Source organism: Aphidius gifuensis, linkage group LG1 (assembly GCF_014905175.1).
Source record: "Aphidius gifuensis isolate YNYX2018 linkage group LG1, ASM1490517v1, whole genome shotgun sequence".
NCBI classification, from domain to species: domain Eukaryota; kingdom Metazoa; phylum Arthropoda; class Insecta; order Hymenoptera; family Braconidae; genus Aphidius; species Aphidius gifuensis.
Window position 1 is genome coordinate 8,317,691 of NC_057788.1, and position 24,437 is coordinate 8,342,127.

The 24,437-nt window shown below is 28.6% G+C and overlaps 1 protein-coding gene across 3 annotated transcripts in view; it reads right to left on the bottom strand.

The window, feature by feature from the left end:
• LOC122847579 (transcription factor Sox-2-like) overlaps positions 1-24,437 on the bottom strand; it is a 207,752-nt gene that overhangs the window by 148,830 nt on the left and 34,485 nt on the right. For all 3 annotated transcript variants that reach the window (XR_006373385.1, XR_006373383.1, XR_006373384.1), the window contains one exon: positions 16,361-16,421. The gene's annotated coding sequence lies outside the window, so the exon portion shown is untranslated. The remainder of the gene's footprint in view (positions 1-16,360; positions 16,422-24,437) is intronic.

Sequence of the window (24,437 nt, forward strand, 5' to 3'; positions counted from 1 at the left end):
GAAAAAAAATAAACATAATAATGCTCATACAAAAGGCTAGTAAATGAAAATCAAAAATAAAAAATACCAACATAAACATATTTTAAGCTATGGTATTGAACCAGATTGTCTATGACGCTATTGACGGAAATGAAAATAGCATCCTTGTATTTCAGAATTTAGATATATCTAGTGGTTTTTTCCTATTTTTTGAGTCTTGATGCAATAATACGTTGAGAGCTATAACATTCTTCGAGCGCTCAACGTGTTACTGCATCCAGACTCTCAATTATGATAGTAAGTTTCATTATTTTATTCTATATGAAAAATAAAAAAATAAAAGAGTTTTTTTAACTAAATTGAGCGATACTTGAATTTATAAATAAGCAGTAACTTGAAACATAAAATATTGACTTGGTTAAAAGTGTATCACAACGGATCATATATATATATTTATTGATTATATTAAAAAACTTTTTCGACCCTTTTTAAATTATTGTAACTTTTATATATTTAATTTGTTTTTACTTTTTTTTTTTTTTTATTCCATTTAACTTTTAACATTAAAAGTTATTTAATCGAGCATAAGCAGTGTCGATAAGTGCGTTTGAACTACAGAAAAATATGCTTTTATATTTTATAGTTTAAACAAAGACATCTTGTGAATTCACACGAATCTCAAAGGTCGTTTTTGTGTCGCGGTTATAGACTTTATTTACTCATGTACTTGATATAAAGGGGTTAATTCAACTGACGATGAATGGAAAATAAAAAAAAAAATTATAAAAATAAATACGTAATATAAATAAAACAATAATATAATATATTATTTTAAATTTAATTTTTTTTTCATTTCAAGATTTTTCATCAAGATATATCTTTATTTATTTGATTTTTATTTTGGAATTTGTTTTTTCTATCAAATTATATGATGCATGTTGATTTTCTATAATTGGTACTTGATATATGAAAGCAGATTATAAATAATATGAAGAAAAAACGTTCAAAGCTTGCATCCGGTCGTCTCTACTGTCATTCATTCTCTCGAAAATTCAAATAATAATATAAGCTTTTGACTGGACTGGTAGGCAGTCATCGTAAATACAGTTTATCCGGTGGCACACCCGTCTACGCTCATTATTCCAAAATATATCTCATTCCAACACCATCTCACCGCTCCCATTATCATCGCACAGTTCCGAGATTAAATACATGGCAAAAATTTTTTTGTTAAAAGAAAAAAAATAAAAATAAAAAACTTGCAAAATTATAACGAAAGAAAAAAATATATAAAAAAATTCCCCCGTAGTGTTATAGAAAAAATAAAAAGGTGATGGAAGGTAAAAAAGAAGGGCAATTCTCTGAATGAGCACAGTATAAAACGTTAATTGCCTGATAAAAAAAAAGTTATGATCAACTTAAGTCGAATAGAACGAGAGCAACACCAGGAAATGACAATCCAACGTTTTAAAATTGATGGCCTATTTTTTTTTTTTTGCTCAATCTCTCTTGCCATGTTATTATTTCCAAGTACAATTTCGTTATATTTTTTTATTTTTATTTACATCTTAAAAATAATTCAAGATTCTTGATTAAAAAAAAAATAAGAAAAAGTATATTTATGAGAATGATATCTTGATGTCTAATGCTTATGACCAAATCAAGTGGCATCGTGAATCCAAATAGGCGTTTCCACTCGTCTCTCTCTCTTTCTCTCTTCTCTTAATGCTACAATGAACGCGACACGCGTTAATGGGATTATATCCTGGCGCGCCACCACGAGCGTGGGGTGACTACAGAAGCGTGTGTATTCACCGTAATAGAATCAAATATTATATATATCTTATAATAAATACTGAAATATTCTTGTCAACAAAACAGGGAGAATATGTCTAAAATAGTTTGTCTTGATCGAGTGAATTCAAATAACTTTAACTTAAATTAAATTGTCAAATTAATTAACAACATTTTTATATATAAAATTTAAAAAACTATTATTATTATTGTTTTAAAATTAGATGAAAATAATTGTTGATATTATATGTAATCCCTTTTTATTTTTCTTTAGAATTTTTATATAGTTTTTTTTTTTTTTCAATTTTAGTGGAAAAAAATTTTTTTGATAAATTAAATCTTCACACTGTAAATAGAATTTGAATAGTTGAATATTTTTTTTTCTTTTTCAAAAGCTTGATTATCAAAAAATGGAAAATTTTTCGGTTAAAATGATATGCTATTTTATTTTTTTTTATTACTTATCAAAAGGCTTGGGTCTCGAATAGACAAACTTGAATTTTAAACGCTGTAAAAAAGGGCTGAATTTCTATTGAATGCCTGGTCAGAAAATTGATGAATTTTTTTTAGAGTTTTTCTGTTGAATGAATTGGGAAAGACAGTGATAAAAACAAGAGTGCAGGAAGAGTTGAAAAAAAATAAATAAAATTTAAAAAAAAAAAAAAAAAGGAATGAGATCGAGTGTGTGGGCGAGGAATATGGGGTTGAGTGGGTGGACGAATGAACGAGTTGGGTTTTACGGTGAGAACATAAATATATGGTGGTATTATTCTCGGACGTTCACTGTTCTACGGAGGCCATAGCTATCCCTGAGCTCGTATATATACGAAACCAGAGTCAAATGATTTATATACACGGCTTGTGAACACGGCTGCCGGTATTTTTATTTAAATTTAATACACACAAAATCCATAAACAAAATAAGTATACATCCAAAAAATATTATTCATTCTTTTTTTTTCAACATAATTAATGTGTAAATAGATTAAGAATAAAAATTCGTACATATTTAATTTCATGTTTATTTTATCACATGATATTTTGATGAATAAAAAATACCTCAAACAAATTTCCACAAAAAAAAAAAAACACCAATAACATTATTTAATTATAAATAAAATTAATTTTTCATAATAATTAATAATAATGAATTTAAATTATAATTAAAATATAAATTATGAATTTTCTGAATTGATTTATTTTTTTTTTCTAGCAATATATCAAATTTAAAAAGTAAATTTTTGACATTGACAAGAGTTAAAACATAGTGACAAGCGGGCAATGAAGTGAAATACCAAGAAGTGTAGACAATAAATACATATAAAGCAAAGAAGGGATAATTTACATCAGTAGCTACTCCACAAATACGACAACAATATGAGATGGGCCATGTCCTTGTGTGTGTATTTTTAAATCCAAGGGTCCATAAATGATTAAAACTCAGGGGGTTAATTCAAAATTTTATTAGGCAAGTTTAATTGTTTTTATTTCTCGATAAATGAATCAATATGCCCCTTTGACATACTCAATATAATAAATTTTATTTTCTTGTCATTCGAATGATAAACGTGATTTTTTTTTATTTATATTTAAAAAATAAAAAGCATATATTCGGTTTGTTTCGCATACAGTATAAGGATAAGAAAGTGAATGAGAAAATAAATGAGATTGTAAAAGTTTCTTTTAGTCAATCGAAGCACACAGAGCGAATCTTTTATCCGGGGAACGAGCTTCGGCTTCTGTTATCGCAGACATTAGCTTTCAGCATGGCTCTCATAGGATATAAAAGTAGCCTGGGGCAGCCATTACCCGGACATTGTCCGTGCGAGACTTGCTCAGTCACTGACTTGGCCTCCTTTTTATCCCTTCAACGTCTGCACCCTTTTTATCACCCACAATTTCTATCCTTTTTTTTTTATTCTTATTCTTTTATTATTATTTTTTTTTTCCCAGTTTTTAAGGAGAGAAAAGAAGAGACCTTATCGGTATTCTCAGCCCGATTTGCCAACACCTTGTCACAAATCCATTTTACCGTTATACTGAATTTCGTTTTTTTTTTTTTTTTAACTTTTATTTCCCTGCAATTCTGCTAAATTTTTTTCTCTATGCTTTTTTAACAGCTAAATTTTCTTTAACACGTATGGAATACGATACAAAAATCGTCTTTGCAATTGCATCATTATTTACGTGACCAATTTATTTAAAAGCTTCATTGACAAAAGCAAGTATTTTCACTTTTAATCAAAGTTTATATGTATCAGTAATTACAAATTGTGAAATAATAAAAATGAAATTAAAAGATATAAATAACATGTTAAATTGAGTAAAAGAAAATTAAATAATGATAAAAAAATTGTTAGCTATTTCAGCTGATTGCCTGAGCAGTCATCTGCATTGAGATTGCTTTGCTATTTATTAACTCAATTGGAGTAAATAAGGCAAAAATAAAATAAATAATATTGAAATATTGGCAAGTGGTATCTCAACAAATTAACTCAATAAAATGCAGATAGATGCCTCGAAAAAAAAAAAAAGAGAGATGATTGTAAAATGACTGGAAATATGATAAAAAAAAAGCTGTAGAGAAACAGAGAGAAATTTGAAAATAAAAAAAAAATAAAAATGAAGAAGCTGAACCCAAGTAAAGTCGTTGAAGCTTATTGGGCTGGAAGTAACCGACAGAGTGCCTTCCATGCGCCACTACTAATCTTATGCAATTACTTTACAATTCACTTTACCGACTGGCACTCAATGCCAATAGAACAATCTATTGAATTGAGTTTATCCAGGGGAAGTGAATTCAACGGGACACTTTTTTTTTATTTTCGTTTTTACAATTTTATTCAAAAAAAAAAAAATGAACCTATCAATTGTATTGAGAAGATAAATATATTATTAATCATATATAATTTATTGAATTTCCATAAAAATATATACTTAAAATTATACAAAAATTTTTCTGTTAAATTTTCAAGGCACTCAGTGATTTTATGATTATCAAAAATACTTTTTACACCAATGTGCCTAACAAATATTGGCAAACAACCAGCATCACCATAAGCTTCCAAAAAAAAAACATTCTTTTTTTAATTTTTATTTTCACTTTACCCCCCAACTCCTAAGCTAAACAATTATGATAATAGTTTTTTAAAAGACCACATAGTATATACATATAGTAGCAAACATTGACATATGGTGAAAAACGAGATTCAAGATCAGGAACATTTTGAGTATACATATGAGTTGATGAAGAAAAATTGTATACGCCCTATATTTGGCCCCTGATCTATAAACCCCCTCTAATTTTTATTTATCAACCCTCCTCTACCCGCACTGTCCGCCCTTAAAAGTAATTTTATTTTGGCTCTTGATTTTTTCTATTCTTTCATGCATTACGTGAACGTGACCGATACCCGCCCCTGTAATCAACATAACCTCGGATTGCGTCAATCTATCTCCCTACACCTATATATTTGTGAACCCTTGCAAAAAAAAAAAAAAAAAAAAACCAAGTGCGTATATACTTAGGTGAACGAATCTACTGATGTTCAATATATACTCTTTTCACAACATGTTGTAAATCCCTGGGGATGTCAACATGGCAAACCGTGATTAACTTTTTACCGTAAAACACCCCGTTACTTTTAGTACTACCACTATCAACCACTCCTTCTCTATTTTGCCTTTTCAAATCTGTCATTCATTTGGGTTTATACATATACATATTATTGTATGTGTTTGTGAGAGCATGATTCGACCGACCAACTGACTGACTGACTCTACAATTCATCCCCCATATAGTTCTAATATTGTTCCGATTGTTTTTTTTATTTTTCATTTCTCTGTATAAAGTAGATTGGTTTTTTGCCCCCCGATGAGCGTGCTTGATTATCGTTGATTATCAGAAATATTATATATACAAACAGTAATCAAAATTAATGCTAAAAATTGCAACCAGATTGATCAAAAAAATTAATAATCATTATTGAATATTTTGCATTGGATCTATACTTTTAATTTACTGAAATTATAGAATTTCTTGGCACTGTATAATATCGATAGCATGTCTGCGTTAATGACGATAACGTAACCTTAATTGAATTGAAGGGGACATGACATTGAAGGTCTCTTATATGTGGATGTTGTTAATGTCAAGTATTGTCTTGTGTGCGTCGTCGTGTTTTAGCATGGATGATTGCAAGTGAAGTGAGTATTCTCATGATAGACATATAGACACTCTCCCCTTATATTCGATATCGGACATTAGACTACCAAATAAGTAAGTACGTGCTATGAGACATTGAACAGGAGACAGTCAAGCAAGCAAGCGAATATTGAGAATCAAAATTGGGAGAAGGGAAAAAGAGGGATAGAGAGAAAGATATGGAGAATAATATATATGTATATATACCCGCATTTTAGTATATGGTGAACATCACCACCACCCACCTCCCCAAGGGGATGCAATCAGAACGTTTCAATCAACAGTCACTGCAAAGCAACCCCCGTGTGTCTCTCGTGTATAAAGTTCCAAGTTAAATCGACGTTGTCGTCGTCATCGATGCTTCAAGCTTTAGGGTCGTGACAACGATGGAATGAGATTGCAATACCAAGCTTCAATACGACAAAAGTTAAAAGTAGATTGTAAGTATGTAAAATATTCACGATTACTGTGATAACCAACAACGAGTATTAAATCTTAGACCAAAGAGGGCAAAAACCCTTCTTTCATCGTATATACTTTTTATTCATTTTCTTGAAAATAAAAAAAAAAAAGGTGAGTCATGATGGTTTTAAATGACTTTACACTTGGTTTTTATTCACATAGAGAATATCTATATATCAGATTATAAAGTGTATGTCAATGGTAAAGTACCCACATAAGTTTACATAGTTTATATTCGAAGCAAAAAAAAAAATACCTAGACTAAGAGAATTAGATGTATCCATGAAAAGAATTGAAAATTCATAATTCATCTTTCGTTCAAAGTGATCACTATTGCCTCATTGTAACTAGGTAATTTTTTTACTTTGAAAAGTGATAAAAGCTAAGCTGATGAATGCCAGTAATAGGAAGAAAATTGATGAAAAAATTCGATAAAAAATTTTTGTTTTGGCAAGATGATATAGAGAAAAAAAAAAATATATGATATAGTCTATCAGCATATTTCAAAGATAAGCTTCACAGTATTGCTACAACCTTCCCCAACCCTTAAGACACTTTTCCTTGCTTTTGCTACCATCAGCCATAATAACAATCCGATATGATTACGCTATAATCGTAATGCTGTATATGGACGAGTTTTGAGAAAGAGGAATAGAGGGTGAAAAGTGCTATGGAGAAAATTACACTCAGGGAATTGAGATACCGTGTTTATGTCTTCTAAAGTGGCTCACATAAACAAAATTAAACAGCACCCAAGAGATGCTAAAATTTTTAAACAAATATAATGTTCTTCTCTTTTTCATTTTTATCAAAATGATCATGTCTCTCTTATGGCTATATTGCACCTATTACTATATAATTTATAGCATCAATTCACAACAACTTTCTCTCTCTCTCTTGCTGCAGAAACACATAGCTATAGCTATTTTGTTCTCATTAAACACACTTGTATTCGTTATTGTCAGTCAAAACTTAACCCTAAAATTTTTTTTTTTTTTTGTTGGCTCTTTTATTATTTGAATTTAATGAATGTCTTTATGAAAATTCATATACGCAGAGAAATTATTGATTATTATTTCTCAATGACAATCACATCTGGATTCGTGTATAATGTTAGTTAGCGTAAACCAATATGACAATTGATAATTGGAGCCGCAAAAACTCTACGCAAGAATGAACACAAACAAATATCATATGCCAATAGCACCTGAATTCGAATTTGATAACAATGGACAACATGCTTTTGATAGTTTGCGTAACAAATTATTGAAAATTCAGGGTGACACTCATAAAGCATGTACAAAAACACGTTGGTTTATCTGATATTAATTAATATCACAAAAGAAAACATATTTTCAATTTAAAAGCAAAAAAAAAAATTATAAAAATAATATCGTTGATATATTTTACAACTCTACATATGAAGATAATTTATCGAGATTTTTAATTATCAATTACATAACTTTTGAAACTTGTCAAGCATTCAATTTTTTTTTTATTATGTAAAATAGAAAATAAATGATTTTTTCTTTGTTTTGTTCAAATAAAACTGTCAAAATTGTCAAACTACGAATTGAAAAAAAAAAAACGAAAAGTGTAAATCAAGGTATAAATATATATATCCAAGAAGAAAATGATGAAGACAAATAAATAAATAAAGTACGATGAGGAAGAAGGAATATGAAAAAAAAAAAAAAATTAGAGAATAGACTATCGAGGCTGTGTAATATGAAGTCGATGAAAATATATATATAGCTTTTGAGATGCACGAGAAGTCTATATTCTCAATTTGAAAGCCTGGACAATGCACCCTTGACGTCACTCAATACCTCAAGTGAGGCGAGAGAGAACGAGGGACTTAGAATCGCCAGATAGTAAATTCTGCAGATGGATGACTTGAAGGAGAATATGCCAAGAGTACTGTAGAGTTAGCGAAAGAGTGTGAGAGAAATCAAGATGGAATAGTGTACATAGTTGAAGAAAATAAAAATTTGAATATTCCAAATTAATAACAAAATTATTATCACCCGAGATATATTTATCAATACAACGAAAAAAAAATTAAACACTCAAGTAAACAAAAAAAAAATTACTGAAACATACTGATAATTATAAATTGACAAAATTAGTTGATATCAAAAATACTCTTCATCAATTGATCAAAACACCATTAAATTTGTCAACAAAAATTCTATTAATTAACAAAATATATACAAGTATAAAGCAACATTCGCGTATAGAAATTACTTTGTTAAAATGAAAATTATAATTAGACTACTTGCGATGTTATTCAAGAGTATAACTTATGAACAAATCATACAGTCTGTTTTGTATGGATATATCAAATAATCAGTTAAAGTTATATCACGTATACTTGAGACCAAAGTAAAACGTATTATCCATCAAAATGAGATCTTACAAATGGAACATATATATACATCAAATAGATAATGAATATGAATACAACATATATATGAAGACTAACTATGATCACTTCCTCTGAGGTGATTCTAGTGTTCCTTTGCTGTGGCATATTCGTATATATAGATATGGTATATCCAGGTCGCACTATCTGATGACCCGCCCAAGTCTGCATTTGACAGGTGCCGAGAAATGAGGAGTTTCAAAAGCTCTTCTTAGGGTAGTCGTTTGGTTGCTTATATTCACATCTTAGATATATAGATTTTAGTAATGGCGACTGTGATTTCAGTATGCGATGATGCAAGAAAAAAATACAGAGAAACAAGAGATATAAGAGAAAAAGAAAATATACCAAGTCTTCTTTGCGTCATGCACTTAAATATGTACCAGAGATAATACCGTCAAGAGGACCCTAGCTTTCTAGAATGGTATAGCCAACAAGAGTGTTTCAGACAGTTTGTTTACCAACTATATAACGTGCGCTTGATATATGTATAAAGAACCCGAAAGCTTGAAACTCGAATAAAATCTATAGTTCTACAAATATAGGTATACAAATTTACCATTTAATGAAAATTACTTTAGATGCGTGTTCAATGAAAAATAAATTGATCAATATAATTATATTTTCACAATCAAGTCAAGTCATTCATGATTTTAAGACTTAAAAAATTTAATGATAAATTGATGAATTGTTTGTTATTAATTATGAATGAATTGAATTTATTTTAATCAATGTAATGGTGATTATTTTTTAATGATAAATTTATGCAAAATATATGAGAATGAAATTTTTTTTATTTTATATTATTAATATATATTTGTGTAAATATTCTTCTTTGGATATGATTGACTTATTATACTACTACTGTATAGTCAACCCCGCGTTTAAAAGATTAACTGCTCCCACGACGATTGATATATTTATTTATTTTTCGTATGCTAATGTGAGAATAAGCGATAATATTAGAAGGGCCAACAACAATCACCCTACTCGATGAGTAAAGGGATTTGAATGTATAATAAATAAAAATAAACAAACATCTTGATGATATAAACTGCACAGTGGTTTGTAATGATTTTTAGTGAAATAAAATAAATAAATAAAATGATAATTCAATGTTTTTCAATATATATTTTAAGGGATCTCATGTTTCCACATATAAAGTGCCAGTCATGTACAAGGGTGTGATATTTTAATCCTGTGTCTACAGTAGATGGTGGAAAAGGGAGTAAGGAGAAAACAAGTGAAACAAACTGACTGTACAATTTGAAATATAGATCCTAACGATGAACATGAGGCAAAACGTGTGTATATATATATTTTATATAGTAAACCGAAACGAGAAAATGAAAACTCAAGAGAAATGCCAGTGTAAAATGGAAATGAGACACTAGTTTTAGGCTTGTATTACTACTGTATTTTAAATATATATATAGACTGCTTGAAATAATCCAATGGAAATAATAGTCTTACTGCAATAATGATAAACTTAATATTTAATATGGTGTAAATTGTGTTTTTGTTAGTTTCAAAATTGTAATTTCACTGCAATTTAGATTACTCAAAATGATAATGATATATTACATTCTCTCAACATATCACGTCATACAAAATTATCGTTCGATTAATTAGGCTTTAATATGTACAACAAAAATTGAATAAAATTTGTAGTAGTATGTAGCTAAGTAGTAGCCCAGTTGAAACACGATAATATTTGTTAAGATTTATCTACAAATTGTTAAGTCGGTATATGATAGTTTTTGTTGTGTGCACAATAAAATTTATAGTGCTTTTAAACAAAATTTATTGACAAATACAACGAATATTTGTGGCACTGAAAAAAATTGTTGAGCAGTTTTATAATTATTGTCAAACGGAAATTCCAAAAATTGTAATACAATATATAGTAAAAAGTATTTGAGCTCAGTTAAATTTGTATACACCCCCAACACAAAAAAAAAAAACTATTAAATATTAAAATAAAAATCTAGAGAATATGTTTTTGCGTGTAGCATTTTTGGCAAATAGAGTGACAGATATTTTTCATATTTGACTGCAGTTGTAGATGAATCATGTATACAGTTAAATCTTTTACAATATTTACAAGTAAACCACACTTGGCAAAGCAATGTTAAATAAAGACATAAAGTATAAATATATAAATGTATTAAACACTAGAGTCAGACATAATGTTAGAATGAAGCGAGAAAGGGCGTTTGCAATGAGTTGGCCTAGCCAAAAGATCCCGGAGGGGGTTTTAAGGAATACAATAGTTTGAAATATTCGAGAGACGGCAAGAAGTTGCGCCTTCGTGTTGGTAATTAACGAGTTGAAGTTTGGCGTCGTCGAGGTTTTCTCTTTGCCTGCTATAAGACTCCAGGCATCCATTAACAGAGTACCATGGTTACCAAAAGGGAGAACGTATATATAAAATTCTCCTTTTGCCCGCCAAGTGTATAGGGTGTGTCGTTCAGTTCAACACCTATATTCACATTTTAACCCTTTTTAAAATATAATAATTCACTGATGAATTATATTGTTTAAATCATTTGACAATATAATTTTATAATCTATTGATAATCAAATAGATAAGAAAAAAAATATATTTTTAATTTGAAAATAATTTTAATATTTTTATGTATAGTTTGTTTTCTCTTTTATTTATTTATTTTTCTATGAATAGAAATATATGTATATAAGTAGACAGTTCATCTTCTGCGTCAGCGCCATTTTCTTCTTCGCATCGCTACTTCTATTTTATACAAAATGAGCCTGAGCACCCGCGTTCTCTCTGCTAATAAGCCACGTACATTGGCTTCATTCGAGCAGGCTAGACCGCGCAACGCCACATGATGGAAGAACGAGCCGAATGAAAGAAAACGTCCTAATAACGACGGTTGATGAGCGCGAAAAAGGGAAAAAAAAAAAATAAAACTCGACCAGATAGGTGAAAGAAATGTATGTATACATATCTATGTAAGTCAATATATAATGCGAATGAGGTGCATCAAGAAATGTGCTTGAATATGGATATAATAATACAACAAAAGCATCATGCATAACACTACGGTGACATAATGAATATAACAACTACAAAAAAAATATATACAATGAATAAAAGAAATCATAATTTTTTTTCTTTCCACATTTCTTATAGATAATATAAAAGTTTTTTTTTTTTTTTCTCTTAATGCATTGATGGATCTTGGTAATGTGACGAAAATTTACAGTATTGTACCTCTGTTATCTTGAATTTTAAAATTATCATAAGGATATAGCTCTATTATCCTTATGAATATCATATTTTCTATAGATTCATTCACGAAACAGGCACATTTTGTGTACACTGTTGAAAATAAAAACATTTGTGTATTTTGTTTTTATCTTACTTTAGACTACTGGAACTAATTATAAAATTAAAAATAGTACAAGCTAAAGGTATCATAAACAAAGCCATAGAATCATCTTGAAAAGATTTGCATCTTCGACCCTTATTATTTGCAATATTTTATATTAAAAAATATGCATCAAGAGAGGACGATATGAGTCGTTACTTTGTCTATATTCAACTAGATATTTGCGAATGGGTCATAGAACACATGTTATAATAATTTATGATGATTTTTAATTTTTTAGATGTTAAATTTTATATAAAGTTTATGAAATATATAATTGTGTCTTTCGGTGTGCACAGAGCCATAACGTAAAAATGAGTTTCCCCGCTCCGGAACCACGACGCCGGTACACTTGGTAGGATAAGTGCGAATCGCAACACCCCTTTACTTCTCTTACCGCTGATTCTCAACTTTTTTTTCTCGCTTTTTCTCTTTCATTTTTTTTTTACTGTCTTTATTTTTTCTACCGCCCTCGCGATATACTTTGACGCGTAACATCACGCCGGTAGTGAGAGTGCCACGTTGCGTGTATAACGTGCGGACGCGCATACTAATTACGACGCCTTCCATTTTGTTATTCACGAGCGTGTTGTAAGCGGCGCCCTCGCAACTACCAGAGTGCAAAGAGAAATCTTACAACCATTCTGTATATACCATATTAGAATGAGCGACTCACACGCCTTGTGGGGAGATGAGACGTTCATCATGCAGTTTAATTTCTAGAAATATAAACGCGAAAAAAAAAAGAGAAAGAAAGAATGAAAAAATATGAAAAATAATGTTGACGAGTGAAGGGTGACTGTTTAGCCATTTTGTATAATCCAAGTACAAGCAAATTTTTTAAATAGACTAATTTGATTTATGTTTTTTTTTGTACAGGGTTCGAAGGGGCTATTTACTTGGTAATTTGCTCGTCATTTTTTTGGTAAATTGGCTCTCAGATTATGGAAAATTAGTGGAGTCGAGAAGCCATGAAGAATCATTGAGACAACAATGATTATTTTGAAATAACAATGAATTTATTGGAACAACAATGGGCACTTTGTAATAACAAGGGGTAGTGTTGAGACAACAATACTTATTTCCATGACTCTAACTGCCATTAAAGTGTTTAAACAAAATTATTTAACAACAATACACTGACACTTGTCAATCGCAATAGAAAAAAAGATTATTTATCGATCAAATATTTGTCATTTTTTGAATTATCAAAAGAGCTTGTCATTGACATTTTTATTTTTATGAAATTTATGGAAATTACAAAAGACACTACGTTGTTTTATCACTTCGATATTCATTATAATAATTTTTTTTTTCGTCTTGTAATTTTTAGCTTTTTTTAATTATCCATAAACACAAAATTTGTAGACAATTCTCCAACAAAAGGTTCACTTTCCAAGCACGAAAAAAAATTTAAAAAAAAAACATTTTTTTTAATTGATAATTATATACAAAAAAAAAAGAAATATAAAAATATTCGTTATAATTTGTTATACATAATATAGATAAGGACCTGAGAACGATTCCAGGCGAGTCGTTGTAAAGAAAGACAACCACGAATTACTCTGTGGAAAAATATAAAAAAAAAAAACGAGAGGAAAAAAAATGGCAGAGGGTTGAATTAAGGTGAAAAGAGAGCACGTGACTGACGAATGTTTATTTCACTTCCTTTTTATTTGCAATTAGGGGCGTCGAATAGCATCGCGACGCTACGTCGCCCTTTTGCCTGTTATTTAATTGGGATATGCAATTGAATGACACTTTGCCAACGCTCGTTCTCTCTGTATTTATATATACATCATACATATTTATAATAGAAAATATAATATTTATATGCTATTCATAGTTGCTTTAAAATTTATTTCATCATCATGTCACACGAGGGCGCTGACTCATTTCATTATTAAGAAAAATAAAAAAAAAAATAAAACTTTATTGTCAATAGCAAAATGTATATACCTGTTAGTGCTTTGCTTTTTTTTTTCGACGACATCAAGTTTGTTGTTACTCTTTCGATTGCTTTTCACAAAATGAAAACATCGTAAAGAATAAATACACCAACAAAAATGATGTTTTAATATAAAAATATATATTGTATTTTATGAATAAAAATTTTATTCAAATTCCAACAAAAGTATATGATACACAAAAAAAAATGTTTTATAATTTTTCTTGTAATGTCGCATATATAAATAAATTCATTTATAATTTTACCGCTAAATATATATTTTTTGTTATTTATACACTATTGAAATGAGTTGTATCATAATTCCAATTTCGTATCCAATTTCGTACATAGTATAAATAGTTATTTACATAAAAGCCAAAAATTTATATATAAAGCGTAATGATTGACAAGAGAAGTGACTTTTCTTTGTTGCAATTTACTTGTATTTTTTTTTCGTTATGTCTCCGGTCTTTATTCATCTCCCCATTTTTTTTCCATTGCTACTTATAGATTTAAACATGAGAAGCATATATATAGAATCAAAATTTTGGAATGAGATTTCTCGTTAAAGCCCATAAACACCCATGGCCATCAAATCTATATCTCCTTTTTTTTTCAAATATCCCTTGCCGTATTTCTTTCCTATCATAGAGACTCTTTCGCAAAAGATTTTCTATTGTTAACGCTACCGGATAAATTCAAGATGATCCTGAGGCATTGTAGATATTACGCGTCCACATCTCATTCTCAATCGTTTTTTTTTTTTTTTTCCTAGCGCATATAGGTTCACAGACTATTATATATTGTATAAGTTCGTATGAAATTTGCAGCAAAGCTTTAGCATTATAAAAAAGATACTAAATTGAGAAGAAAAAAAAATTATTTCTTACATAAAACGACGTGAAGCTTTCAGCTTTGTTATTTTATTTTAATAAAATTAATTAAAAATAGTGTTATCTTTACTATTATTATAGATTTTTATTTAATTATTAATTTCATTAATAATCAACAATCTACTGTGTGCATTTTATATAAATTCTAAACCGTAAATTAGAATTATTTTTCAACAATTGAATTGAAGAAAAAAAAAACTATAGTATATATCTTTTTATATATAATTCAAGCATAGAATAGGATTTACCTATGACGTTTCTTATCTCATTGTAAACCGCAATTGTGACACTCGAAATTTTCCCCAGTTTCTACAACTCAACTTTCTCTCTATATATCTCCAAGTTTCTGCAATGTTGTCTGCCAGTGAATGCCCAATTATTATCACAAAATATCAGCTATATAATGTCAAACGAAGATAAGATGTGCCCATCAAAGTCAAATGAAAAGGATAAAGGCTAAATATATATTTATCCTTTTAAAAATAATATAATCATAAATTCAACTTGTTTGTATTTTGAGGTCTACAATTATTGTTGCATTCTTAGGGTATAAATGTAAAGGTTATACGAGCAACAAGAGCAAAGAAAGAAAAAAATAAACAGAGGTGGCAGGGTGGTTTGTAAAAAGAAAAAAAAATAAAGAGACAAATTTAGAAAAGAAAGAAAAAAAGCACCAGTTATATATATGATTGCAAAAATCGCGATGAGATGACACTCGTGTTGGCGCTAATTGGGCCCTCGAGGTGATGTTTTTCTCTTGCTTGTGAATTCACGATAAAACGAAACGTAGATGAGATAAAAAAAAATGAATATAGGGAGAGTAAAAAAGCAAGACAAGCAGAGATTGCTGAAAGGCATTAAAAAAAAAAATAAAGGTGGTGACTTTTTGGGTGTCTTACTGGAGAATTGCAAAATACATGTATAGGGTGATGAAAAAATGATGTCCTTGAAGATTGTAACAAGAAAAAGTAGTCACCAAAAATTGTGTAAAATCTTAGAGAGTTTATAACAAGTAATATTTGTTTTTTAATTTTAATTTTTTCTTTTTTTGATTTGGTTCATTGTGGCTTTGTTATATTTCAATGTACATAGCAATATGAGATGCAAATAATTATCACTCTCATTATAATAAATTGAAACAAAAAACAAAATCTTCTATTTTTCATTTAGACCAACTTGAATGTTGGGTATTTTAAAATTAATATTATTTTTATGTTTATAAATATATATTTCATTATAAAATCAAATTCATTTTCTTACCTTTTCGTATATGAGGTGAAAAAATTTCGTGAACAAGCTGACGACCAAAAACAATGACTCTCTGAAACAAAAGAAATAAAAAAATAAATGATATAAATATTTTGTACATAGATAATTAATAATATTAATATATATTTTTGGAATTTAATATGTTTTTAAATTTAGAAAGATTTATGATAAGTAAAAAGATAAAATGAATGACACAGCGGTTACAAAGGGATTTATTAAATATATGCGGTGAAAAGCATTAAAATTAAGCGTTATACGCTTACGACATTGCAAGAAATTATCTGATGTGTTATCATGATATTGCATATAATCGTAGCAGCTTTTACGATGTGCGAATGAGCCAATAAAAACAAAAATAAAAAATATATATATTCTCTTCATATAATGCTGATCTTTTGCTGTCATTTTTATTGAAGTTACCCTCTCTATTATTATTATTATCATCATCCATATATATTCAAAAAAATTTGGAAGGAATTTATATTATACACACACTTATATTTTATTGGAATATTCGTAACGTTTAGAATAAAGATATTCAGGAAACTGCCTCGTTAAATATTTTACAGCTTCACGTATATATATATTCAATATTTTTATTGTACTTTTCAAAGATACGCGCGAGAAAAGATCGTACTGATTTTTCTCAATTCGTATTTCATTTTTCAATATATAGACATTGAAATAAATATACATATTTTACTTTTTAATAGCATTTTTTCTTATCGATTTGTCGAGTAAAAAAGAGATGAAAGAGCAAAAAAAAAAAATATCTTTGAAGAGTGAAGACTCAACACCTCAAGCTAAATAAACATTAAAAACTCCCGCAGGGATCATGACGCAATTTCATAACAAAGTAATAAAAGTTTTTCTTACAAACCACAAATGGGCAAACTTTATACTTTGACTTTTTAACAACACGAGTAAATAAAACTGAATAATTCAAGTTGAATTTTCTTTCAAATCAGTTATAAAGTTTCATTATTTTTAATAGTTAGTCCAGTGAGCATATGGTTAAGTCGTCAAGAGCCCGGCCTACAGTGCTTGTGGTCTCGAGTTCAAATCCCAAGGATAACAGTAATACCCAGTACATAATAATCAGGAGATGTTATTTTTATAAATTAAAGGTTTTAAATTATTTTCTGAATTATTTCATTTACCTGATATCTGTTTTCTGGTGTTTGGGGCAAATATAATCTAGCATAGACCATGTGAACTACGCACTTGGTCTACGCCAGGAAATATTTGCCTCAAACATAACCCTTTTTTTTTTTTTTTTTTGAACTTACACATATTCTATCTATCTCTCTCTCACAATTATGGATGACAACTATTGCCACCTCTCTTTTTTACTTTCATTTATACTTATATTAAAAAATATATATATATATTCATATATTTTATTTGCTAGTTTATTATTCTTTTTTGTCAAAAGTTTTTTTATTTTTCTTTATATCTAACCTCGAATTAGGATAGTTTATTTATTCAATTTGATTTTGGGCTTGTTTTTTTTTATTATATTTAAAATGAATTTGAGGTTTTTCAGATTTTTAATAAAATCACTTGTCCATTAGGAAGATTCAAAGCTACTCGACCATTGAAAAGTAATGAATCCCCTCACCTATATACCCCAAATCACCATGACAAACTTTTTTTTTTTTTCTTGCTTTATTTTTATTATTATTTTGCTTTTTTTTCATTCGATTCTTTTCATCGAAAAAACCATTTCACTGATTCATGAATGAAAGCGGATCGAAGTGGCACTCGACATTCAAAAAAAAAAAAAAAAGGGAAGACCACGGTATATGGTTTAAAAAAAAAAAAATGAGGATAAAAAAAAACTTTTTGGCCAAATTGAAGAATGAGCCGAGACAAGGGCGGGTCTCGATCTTTCACCGGGGTGCAAAAGCCTAGAAATCGTTTCGCAGTAAAAACCAAGTCAAGATTTTTTTTTTTTATTTTTTTTTTATTTCGGCATAACTTCAAAGTATGTGTGTAAATATATATGTATTTTTTACATGTGAATGTGAGGCTTTTTAAATCAAGGTAAAAAAAAAGCGTGAGCTTCCGGAATGGATATAGGGCTGACTTGGACTTGAATCTTTTTATATATTTAAATAGTTCAAAAAAAAAAAAAATCTTTTTCATGTCATTTGGTGAGCGATCGACCAGCAGTCTCAGGTGAATGTTTTACATTTTTTTTTCATGTGAAATAAAAAATACATTCAGTTGCCTCACTAGCACAAAGGCTTAACTACCTATTTTATTTTAAATTTTATTTTGCAAAAATAATAAAAGAACTTGATTTATTTCTACTCAATTTTTCAAGTTTTGTAAAAAATTTTTTGATTCAAAAAAATATAAAAATGTATTTTGTTATTAAAACAAAAAAAGCCTATTAAAAACGCGTTATTTTAATATTTAAAAATTCAAATTTTTATTAATAATCAATGTAAGCTCAGAGCTTTTAAACATAAAAATACTTTAGAGCTTATAAAAACATTTTTTTTATATTTTTTTAATTTTGTAAACTAATATAAAATATTATCATTAGTAATATAATTTTGACAAGGGAAAACTTGAATTAATAACAATCACCCATTAAAAAAAATAATAAATATATATATTTTTTGGCTGTCAAACTGTCATAAAAGAAAATTCAACCCCTAGGTATGAAGAGTTTCCATTTCAATTTTACCCCAAATGATGAACAGAACTTGTTGGTGATGCGGGTATAGAAAAATCTATATATAAATATATATTTATAAATAAAAACCGAGCACCTGCCTTTGAACCACCCCCGCAGTTTAGTTCCATTCAAGATTTAAAATATGAAGGTCCCTTGGGATGCATTGACACACCTGGATTTTTGCATTTACCGTCATTGATTGTTCTGAATACTCGTTCAGAAACCATCTATCTAACCGGACTATATGTCTATTTTTTAAAGACTGACCAACCGGTCAGGATAAATTTACAGTATTCTTCAGCAATGAAAAAAAAAAAAAAACCCTCCAGGCTTTTCAGACACCGTAAAAATATTTAAAAGAAACTTTTTGCATTGCTTTTTTTTCTTTCCTTTTACCGTTCGATTTTTTTTTCTTGCAAAAAAAATTTTCACGCAATATAATGACAACAAACCAGTCAAGATAAACGACAGATTATCTCTCTACTCGTTCGGCACAATGACAAAGTATATATGCCTTTTTCTGGTGCCGACAAACGCAAGGAAAATGCACCATGTCATTTGGGTACAGTGTGTACATATTATACCAAAACCACAAATGGAAAAAAAAAAAAAAAACAACATACACACAAAGATACTTTATGAATATATTGGTGTACTGTACACAGTCTCATGTATGGATTCTTAGTGATATATTAATATACATATATGTAACCTTGGAAATCGCTAGGGCACGCGGAAAATATGTCTTTTAATCTCACCGCAAAAAAAATTCTATTATGAAAAAAAATAAAATTGACAATCCTTTTGTGAAAAGAATTTTTTAAATGAAATTTCGCAGTGTAATGTCCGACATCGATTAGGGAATTGGGTAGTTTAAAAATTTGTCATAATATATGGATGATATTGAAAAAATTTTCCAATGATTCGTATATTGCTTTTTTTTTTTTTTTTATTTGTGTCATCCAGGCCATCAGGCTGATGATAAATCAAATATTATTTTGAAAAAAAAATTAAAGAAAATCATATATAAAAGTTCAAGTCAAAATCAATAGTTGTTTATTTTTCTTTCTGTGATGATGACTATGACGATGATGGTGATCATCATCATCATCATCGTGACGTTTGGGTTCAAGGGGATGAACTAAAGGGGTGGTAGTGGTGCAAGTTGCATTCATGCATGAATGATACGAAAGTAAAAGCGGGGGAGTTGAAGGTCCAGGTGTCATTTTAAATCGAGCTAGCTTATAACAGGACAAAGAAGTGATGGATGTGTCTCACTAGTTATCCCCGGTTGACTAACATACCATGATTTTGTTGCTTGAGGTGTCGCATATAACATATCGTTATCTTTTCAATATATTATAGACACTGTACACATTGTAATACTAAAAAATGGGTTGTCATAAAATTTAGTAATCTGTTTTTCCCCATTTTTTTTTCTCAAATTTAGTATTTTTATTTCATGCATGACATTTATACTAATCATATTAAAAATTTTAAATCATTTATATGATAAATTTTTAACTCTACTTGAAGAGTTCAAGATGCAGTACAGTATTTTTATATTATTATTTTTTTAAAACATAATAAATGCGTACATTGTGTAGATATATGTCGTAAAAATTAAAGAAAAGCAATCTTTACAATGTCGTGGTTGGATAAAAAAAAAATATAAGAATAAAAAAAGGTTCTTTGTGTTTTGGACGAGAACTAGAATATTTGGGGACCGGATGCCGCCAGTCAATTCCACAGCAGGAGGTATGAAGGTGCGAAGTTTCATAGGTGTTTTTTCCTGGTAACCCAGTCATGTAACACAACATATCACCCCCCTTGAAAATAAAATAAAAAAAAATAAAAAATGCATCTATCTGAATGCGACGGTAATTGCGAGGGTCTCACCTGTGGATTTATATTTCCGGTCTTCATTCACAACGAATTCAACTTTTATTTTTAAAACTATCTTGAAATTTTTAGATTTATTGGAAATCAATAATACAGAATACGACATTTTATTTTATTGGATTTGTTTCTATGAAAGCAAAGGATGTTGATTTTAAAATCAAAAAATTTCCTGGAGCTAGAAGTCACTTTATTTTGATTTTTGCAATTTGATTTATAATTTTTTACTGTGATCAAACGCAACGAAGAAATTACATGAAAATTTAACAGAATTTACTTGAAACAGTACAAAAAAGTGTGCCACAAAGAAAACTCCAAAGATATAATTTATAGTAGAGAAAAAAATTATCCAACTTGAAGGTATTTTACTCGAACAAAATATAAAATTCAAACGACCCAAAAAAATTGAGAAACAGTTGAGCAAAAAAAAACCGACAACACAATTTGTAATTAAATTAAAAAGCGAAAAAAACTTTCCAATACTTTTAAATAAATTTTCTCCAATTTAAAACTTTTGTATATTCAAACACAAGAAATTTATTTTCTTCAAGTATCAAATAAATTTAAAATGAAAAAATCTGATGTAAAAGGTGAAGATGGTATTAGCACCTGGACAGTGTCATAAAATCAAAACGAGGATTGTTGAGATTATATTATATATTAAGAAAAAATAAAAAAAGAAAAAAAATGAAATGTCCGATGAAAGATTTTACCCCGAGCATATATACAGATGGAATCAGTCGTGTGCTTATGCACCTGGATCTGAAATGCCTCGAACCATGACCGTAAGTGTTGTTTAAAATATCAGAGGATCAAGAATTAAGGTACCCTTTGGAATATACATCTAGCCAAGCTACTGAACCATACATTTTACGCAACTACCATCATCAACGTTGATGTTAAAGCAACAACAACAGCAGCAACAACATCAGCATCGCACGCGTATACATCCCAACACCTGGCCCAATCCCAAGAACACTCTCTGTTCTGGACCTTTGCTCTCTTCATCACTTTCTCTCTCTATCTCTATTTTTTCTATTTTTTTTTTTTTTTTCTATTACATATATATATTATATTATTTTTTTTATATTCTCAATCTTAGGCCCCATTGTTATATCATTGGTATGCCTTCACTTCATCCTATACTATTGTCCCTGATTTGTCCAAGTAGTTGCCACGCGACACGAAAATTTGAAAAAAAAAAAAACTTAAATGACATGATGTGAAAATTTATTGTCCTTTCATTTTTATCCCTACCAAAAAATCTATGTCATTATTATTTACTGTGATGTTCATTTTATATATTTTATATTTTTTCTTTCTTTTCATATTTTTATAATATTATTTTCTATTTTACAATGAAATTTATATTTTCAAGTATTTTATATATCCATAAAAATACTCAAATTTGATTTATATAATAATACCATCTGTTTATCATTGATGAATATCTTTTTTAATAGATAAATCAATTTAAAAATTTATATTCTGAATCAAAGACAAATATACTGACAAATGAATCATCACAAATATGTACTTTCAATTTCATTTGTTTGTGATTTTGTTTCCTCTTTGTTATTTTCATTTTTACCACTATTTGTTCTATTTTATTTTACTACTGTTTTTTCATATTTTTTTTTTTTGCATGTTATTGGAACAATGGATGGGTCGAGCGACAAGTAAAAACGCCTAGGGAGGGTAAAAGTGAGTGAGGCCTGTGTGAATGAGTGACCTTGACAAAAACATCGCGACCACGAGTGAAGCCGTTGAGCCACGAGAACAAAGAGGTCCTGTCGTTCTTTGTCCAAGAGGGTATTAACCCTCTCTGTCCTCTTTTCATCCCACTCTTTTTATCAGCTATAAATCTCATGTTTATCAACATTTCCTTTGAAATTTTAATTTTCCTCATGTTTTTTACATTTTTTTTTCCTATTTTTTTTTTTAAGATTTACCTTACGATAATTTAATTATAAATTTGTTGATATCAAAAGACATATTAACTTGTAAATAACACTATTAATCGACACAAAATTTTATCAATAACAAGCAAAAAATACTTGAAGAAATAAATGAAAAAGTTTTTTTGAAATTTAGATAGAACAATGAAGCCCGTGTGCACTTTTGAACAATTTTTTTTGTTAATTAATAAAATGGTATTTGTTCTGTTAATTAACAGTAGCCTAAAAGCAATTAAACAATTTAAAAAAGTACTAAAAATTTAAATTTGATTTGAAAAAATCGATAGTACTTTTGAATAATTTGATAGATAAAATAAATAATTAAAATATTGATTAATGAATATATTTAATTATAATATTTAATCATCATCAATATTATAATTAAATTTATACATCATACATATGATAAATTGATAATAAAGAATAATAAATTATTTTTGAATTAATGAGTATAAATTTACATGCAATTCATTTATTAAATATTCAAAATGTTTATGTATATAAACAAATATTGTTTTCTCAAGGGGATAATGAAAAAATGAATAAATAAAAAAATTGATTTACGATTTTTAGTGAGTCAAAATGAGTGTGAAAGTGAACAAGTTAGAAAAACATTTTGATGGAAGAACAGTTAATGCTTTTACTGAAACCCCTTGATTCTCTTTATATACCCTTGTAGGCTTTCGTTGGCAAATCAAGACATTTGTCCCATAATGGTAAATACATTTGGCATCCTCCCCATTTCACCCCCTCATTCATATATACATCTTGTATGTAGCCCCAAAAATTTTTGCTGAAATAATGGAGTTTCATGCGTGTGTGTGCACGCGCCATAAAATTGTCATATTTAACGCACTTATTTTGGGCGTTTCACAAGGACAATACGTGTCTAAAATTTGAATAATAAATTTATCAATATATATTTTGAAATTCTGACTAATTTTTCACTCGAAATATTCAACCTAGGCATTAATATTTCAATGAAAAGATGGCACCACTCGTTGATAAGTATCGAAAAAAAAAACTAATAAGCCAAAAATTTTAAAAATACAAAACATAACAAGAAAATATGTTCATGTAATTCTAAAGCCATTATATGTTGAAAAAATAAATGAAAAAATGTATTTTTAAAGGCCTGTGTAATAACTTAACAGTTTTTTTTTTTTTTTTTACAATTCGTACATCATTGAAATACATATACCGAAATCAACTAAAACGTTTCGTTGCTTGTTTAACATGAAAAAAAAAAAAAAAAAACAAAAAATATTGTAAACTCAAAATGATAACTGGAAGCATCCCTGGCATAATACAACTCGACCCTATCCCTTTAAAACCTTGTACTCAGAAAATATAAAAGCAAGTGAAAAAAAAAAGAATAAAGTAAAGTAAAAAAAAAAAAGAAAACTAAAATAAAAAAATAAAATAAAAAGCTTGGATTGCACAGGGATAAAAAAAGAAAAAAAAAAAAAAAAAAAGAAGTACTCTCCATCGCAGTCTATCGCCCCTCAGTGGCATCAGCAAA